This window comes from Equus quagga, chromosome 3 (assembly GCF_021613505.1).
Source record: "Equus quagga isolate Etosha38 chromosome 3, UCLA_HA_Equagga_1.0, whole genome shotgun sequence".
NCBI lineage: Eukaryota > Metazoa > Chordata > Mammalia > Perissodactyla > Equidae > Equus > Equus quagga.
The window spans coordinates 152,267,981-152,273,937 of NC_060269.1; positions in this window are offsets into that span (position 1 = coordinate 152,267,981).

Below are 5,957 nucleotides of genomic sequence, written 5' to 3' on the forward strand. Positions count from 1 at the left end.
TATTCGTCTCGGCTGTGCTGGGAGGCTTTGTGTGGGAGGCACCTGCCCGGGGAAGAAGTGGACCCCGGCTGAGTGAGGGCCGCCCTGGCCTTGTGAACCTCGACCTCCCTGGGGACCAGTGCTCCTGCTGTCCCACAGGCAGCCCATCACAGGGCTGCCATTTCACCTGCCTGTGCGTGATCCTTTCCTGGACTGTGAGACCTTAGAACAAGAGGGAGGGACCCTCTACTTTACAGATGGGGAAACCGAGGCTCCACAGGGTACGTGGCATGCCCCAGGTCACACACAGAGAGGGTGGCACAGGGCCGTGCAGAAGCTGAGACTCTGGGTCTGTGGCTGAAGAGGGTGTTTCTGGAGTCTGTGGAGCTGGGATGCGAAGGAGAAAGGTCAGGGGCCCTGGCTGGGAGGAGTGGGGTGTGGGCAGCAGGTGACCCCTCAGGCTCAAGGCCTCAGGGGCAGGAGAGCTGGCAGGAACCTCAAGCCCCATGGTGTCACCCAAGGTCACACTTCGAGGATCCCGGCTTCTGCGGGGCCCTGACTGTGGGAGGAAGGGTCCCCTTCCTCATCCTTAGGATGCCACCAACTCAGGTCCAGGGGCTCCCAAGGCCCCAAACTCCCCACACAAGCCCTTCCTGGGCCACCTCTCATGATCAGATGGGTCTGACGGTCCTGGGATCTGTCAGCAGGGCGTTCTATAGCCCATCAAAGAATCCTGGCCAAGAGGGCGCTGGGGCCGCGGGCTGGGCCTCAAACCACGGCCATTCATGGTCTCGCTGTCCTGGCGGCTGGAGCCCGCGATCAGCTGACAGCAGGGTGGGTTCCTCCTGGGCTGTGAGGGAGGGTCTGCGCCAGGCCTCTCTGCTGGGCTGTCGACGGCCGTCTTCTCCTGGCGTCTCTTCATGTCATCCTCCCTCTGTGCGTATCTGTGTCCCATCTCCTCTTCCTGCAAGGACTCCATCATACTGGATTGGGGCTCGTCCTAGTGACCTCATTTTAATTTGGTCGCCTCTGTAAATACTCTTCCTCCAAACACAATCACACTCACAGTTTCTGAGCCTTAGGCTTCGACGTTCAGCCCGTAGCAGAAGGATCGTCTGTGACACATTGGGCTCCTGGCTCAGCCCCAGCTGTGCCTTTAGGGCCCCTGCCTTCAGTGTCCCAGGCCTGGGCAAGGTTTACCCCCTGCAGAAATGGAAATGGTTGTGCACAGCCTGACCCCCGCCAGCATCATCACTCGCACTGTTCTGTTGCTTCCTGCCAGCCTGCGCCATCTCAGGAGGCCTCAGGGCTCACGGTCAGAGCCGAGAGGAGCAGGCATGCTCCAGGCACTGGGCAGTCATGTTTTTGGGGGGAGGGGACAGGAGAGGGCCTGGGCATCCTCGAGTCAGACAACCTTGCCTCCATACAGAATTTCACAGTTTGCAGAGCGAGGCACATGTGCGTCCAGTAACCATCTGGATTTACCCACCGTCTTACAGCTTTCAGAGCCCTTCTACCCGACATTCACCCATGTGTCCAGTGGTTCCAAAGGTCAGCATTTATTTGGCCCCACTGTGTACCAGGCACTTTGCAGGGGTCTTCTGTGACCCCAGAGAGGCCAGTGGAGCAGGGACCCCTAGTCCTGCTTTACAAATGTGGGTGCAGCCCAGAGAGTTTGTGCGACTTGCCCAGGACCTCAGAGCGTGCTGGTGGCCGCTCAGTCCCTCATGCAGGACGCTAGGGTGAGGCTCGCTGCTCCCGTGCGTCTCCCTGCTCCCGCGGCTCACAGCTGTCTGGAGGAGAAGAGCCATCGGGAGACATGTGACAGGCAGAGCCAGCTCAGCTGGGCGCCTGGTTCACGCCGGGAGCTGAGGGCTGGGCCCTGGGGTGTGGGAACCACGAGGAGGAGACTGACAGCCAGAGAGGTGTGGCGGGGCTTCAGGGAGCGGGCCGCAGCAGAGCTGGGGAATGGAGTGGGCACAGGATGGGCGTCCTCCCCACACCGGCCCCTCATGGGGCTCACACTGTCCCGTTCTGGCTAGCAGAGACCCTGTGGGGGCTCCCACGTCCTTTTAGCAGAACCTGGCAGTCCTCGGCAACGCCCTTGCCGTCTGACGGCTGCCATGATCCAGGGTCCTCTCGCTCCGTTTCATTTCCTTGAGTCTCATGGTTTCTATTGTAGGAAACAGCGTTTGGAAAACACAACCTGTGTGCCGGGCTCCTCGGTCCCCCTCGTCCCTGCCTGTGGACAGAACGGGAAATGGGTTTCCTTTAAGGGGGAAGCAGAGGTGACTCATACTGACGGCTCCAGGTCCAGGTCAGACTGGCCCCCTTTCCTGCTCTGCAGACCCCAGTTTTCAGCAATGATGGGGATGATGGAATCAGCGTTTCTCGTAATTGTTCGTTTGCTTTACCCCTGACACACACGCCTGTAGAACAATACAGATGTTCCATGTATAGGACACACACATCGGAACGACACAGCGGCGCCACCCACAGTGCCATGACTGAAAACGGTTCAAGATTTCTCCTTTCTTTCTTATTTTGCAATTCCTCTTGTCCTGGGATACAACCCATTAAGGATATAAGGTCAAGTTATTACCTTCCCTCGTCCCAGCAGCCGAGGGCCCCAAGCTGCCCTGGGCAGTGAGGAAGGACAGCCACGGCCTGTGGGCCCTGCAGCCGGGAGAGCGAGTGGCAGGAGGGAGGACATGGGCCTCCTGGGGACCGGCCACCGAGGAAACACAGCGATGGAAGTGCACGTGCATAGACTCAAGGAAGCACGAAATATTTCTGGAGATAAAATCCATGATTCGTAAACCAAAGCCCATCTATTAGCTGAGTAACAGGAGAGACTGGTGTCCTTGGGTTCTGAATCAGTGTCGGGCAAGACCCGGTGGAGGAATGACTTGCAATGCAGAGTGAAAATACAGCTGAGAGGAAATCACAAGGGAACAGAGATTTCGAGGGCAGATCCTGCAGCCCATAGGCAAATATTAGGGGAAAAAATAATAGAAAAAAGTTTTTGAGCGAAGGATATTACAAGCCTGCAGATTGAAAGGGCCATGAGGTTGCAGACGGACTGGCATAGGAAGGTTCACAGCCAGGCCCAGTCTGATAACAGGCTGAGCTCAAAGGGAAAGGCAAGACTCTTACAGCTTCCATACAGGAAAACCCCCAACTTCTATGGGACAAAGCCTCGATCGACACCGGACTTTCCCTCTGTTCCTCTGAGAGCTGGAAGGTGATGGACCGGTGTCTATGAAGTACTCACAGGAAAGGGCACTGCCCTGCACATCCCACACTCTGATGAACAATAATAATAAATGATCCCGACAACAGCTGGCACCCATGGAGCGTTTCCCTGTCCAGGAGCTGCTCTAAGTACCTTACACGTGTGAGCGCATTTAATCTGTTACCTCTCATTGATGAGAGAGGTATTAGAATTATCCCCATCTTATAGGCACAGAGGGGTTAAGTAACTCATCATGGTCACACAGCCAGAGTTGGAACCTTGGAGTCAGGCTCCAGGATGGGTCTGTGGTCCTCACCACTCTCTACTGAATCCTCACATAGAATTCGTGGGTCACAGAGAAAGAAGGAGATTTCCAGATTTTCTAGGATCCAGGGAGTACGTCATCCAGCAGCTCATCTGAGCAAACAACCCCGGACTTAGGACAGAGCCGCCCACAGAGGAGGCTGACAGCGGGTTCCGCCTGCCATGCTCACTGTGAGACTGGAAAGAAACGTTGGAGTGATGGGGACGGCGGGGTTTCAGTGAGAGGCCGGGGACTCGGACGGCATCCCCAGGGCTGGCTGGGGAGTCGCTGGCTGCGGGGCTGGTTAAGCTCTCCTCCAGTGGGTCCTGGGAGGACGGGGCGCCAAGGGAGTGGGCGGCACTGGGGGTCCCCAGGGGCGGGTGTGTCAGTTCTGCTTATAATACAGAGCCAGGAATTTGATCTGGAGGCAGAAAAAGGGAGACTGCCCCTGGTGGAAGGAGAGAGCTGGGGTCACTCGGAAGCTGACGAGGAGAAAGGGTGCAGTGGACAGCACCTGAGCCAGCAGCAGGTGAGGAAAAATGATGAGCATCACAGCACACGACGGCCGAAATGCAGACCAGCAAAAATGTGCGTGGGCTGAACCCTCTGTTAAAGCGACAGAGACCCTCAGTTTGATAAAAAATAAAAGGCAGCATGCGTTCTGAGGAAGCATGCTTCAAGGCGAGTGATAAACAATGCTGGAGAGTGAAGGGGGTTGAAGAGATGCTGAGAAACCAGACCAAGGAAGGCAGAGCCTTCAGTTTAGTAGAGAAGGCGGAACGAAGATCAGAACCATTCGGTGGGACAGAAGGACATTTGGAAGAATTAAACGAACAATTTATGAGTAAGATAAAACAGTAAATCCATGTCACGGACTAGCAGCTAGCTGTAGCTAACTATATAAAGCCAAGCTGTCTGAAAACACAAGGAGAACATAGTAAAAGCAGAATTCCAGTAGGAGCTGCCCTGTGTCATTTTCAGAATCAAACCAACCTAGTCGATGAAAAACAGTTAAATCGGGTTTCAGAGAAATGAAGTCACCCAACCGGCAAACTCCATTTAACAGATACAAGACATTCATGCTTCAAATAGAGACGCAGTGGGCATAAAAAGTGATGACGTGCTCAGTCACAAAGAAAATTTAAAAGGTCATTTTCTCCAGCCATATTCTAGAAAAATTAGAAACAATAAATAAAATTTTGACACCTCCCTTCACCACTTGGAAGGTAAGACGCACTCTCAAATTATGCTTTGTGTTAGAGAAGAGGCTTATGGCAGAGAACCAACAGCAGAGTGGGTTAACACGATGGAAGCTTATTTTTAATGTAAAAGCAGGTCTGGGTTGTGGCCAGGCAGCAGGAAGCCCCACGAGACCCCAGGCTCCACAGTCTTGCTGCTGCCTGATCCTTGGGTGTCCTCATCCATGTGGTCCCCCATGTGGCCCCCATCACTCTGCTCACATCCCATTGGTCAGAACTCAGTCACGTGGTCATGCCCAGCTCGAGGAATGCTGGGAGCTGTAGTTTTTATCCTGGGTGGGAAGGCGCCCAATAAAAACTGAGGGCTCTGTTACCATAGAAAAAGAGGAGAATGGATTTTGGCAGACAGTTAGACTCTGTACTACATCCTTGGAGTAAAAAGGAAATGGGGCCTGAAATTAGAGACGGATCTGAGAGCAGTTGAAAGCTCCCTTGTGGGACACACGAAGGCTGAGACCCCAAATTTAGAGCCTTAGGCACATTCATCACTGAAGAGGAAGGACTGAAATAAAAGAATTAACTTATCACCTTAAGAAAGTACTTGAAGAAAATAAGAAGAAAATGATAGAGAAAAAAGACAATAGAAAGCAAAACACCAAAACAGTAGAAGCATTAATAAGCCCCGGAGTTGGTTCTTTAAAAAAACCAGCACCACAGAGAAATTGCTCATAAACCTGAAGAAGAAATGAGGAGAGTGAAAGAGACACGACTGAAAAGGAGAGAAGAGACACAACCACAAAATTGGAAGAGATTTCAAAATATTTCTTAAAGAAAATTTAATATAACTTTATGGCAATAAAATTGAAGACCTAGAGAAAGAGACGGCTTCCTGGAAAAATATAATTAAGTATATAAAGTATATAAAAATATAAATCACAAAAATTAACCCAAGAGGAAGTAGATAACTTGAGCAGATCATAGAACAGATGGGCACATGGTTTCCAGGGGCCGGAGGGAGGCGGGCATGGGGAGTGACCACTGGGTATGGGGTTTCTTTTGGGGTGATGAAAATGCTCTGGAATTAGATAGTGGCCACGGTTGTACAACTGTGAATATACTAAAACCCAATGAATTGTATACCTTAAAATGGTTAAAATAGTGAACTTTATCTCAATTAAAAAAAAGAAGGCAGAGAGAATGCTCATGGGAAGGAGGACCCAGAGATGAAGAAGTGAGGGAC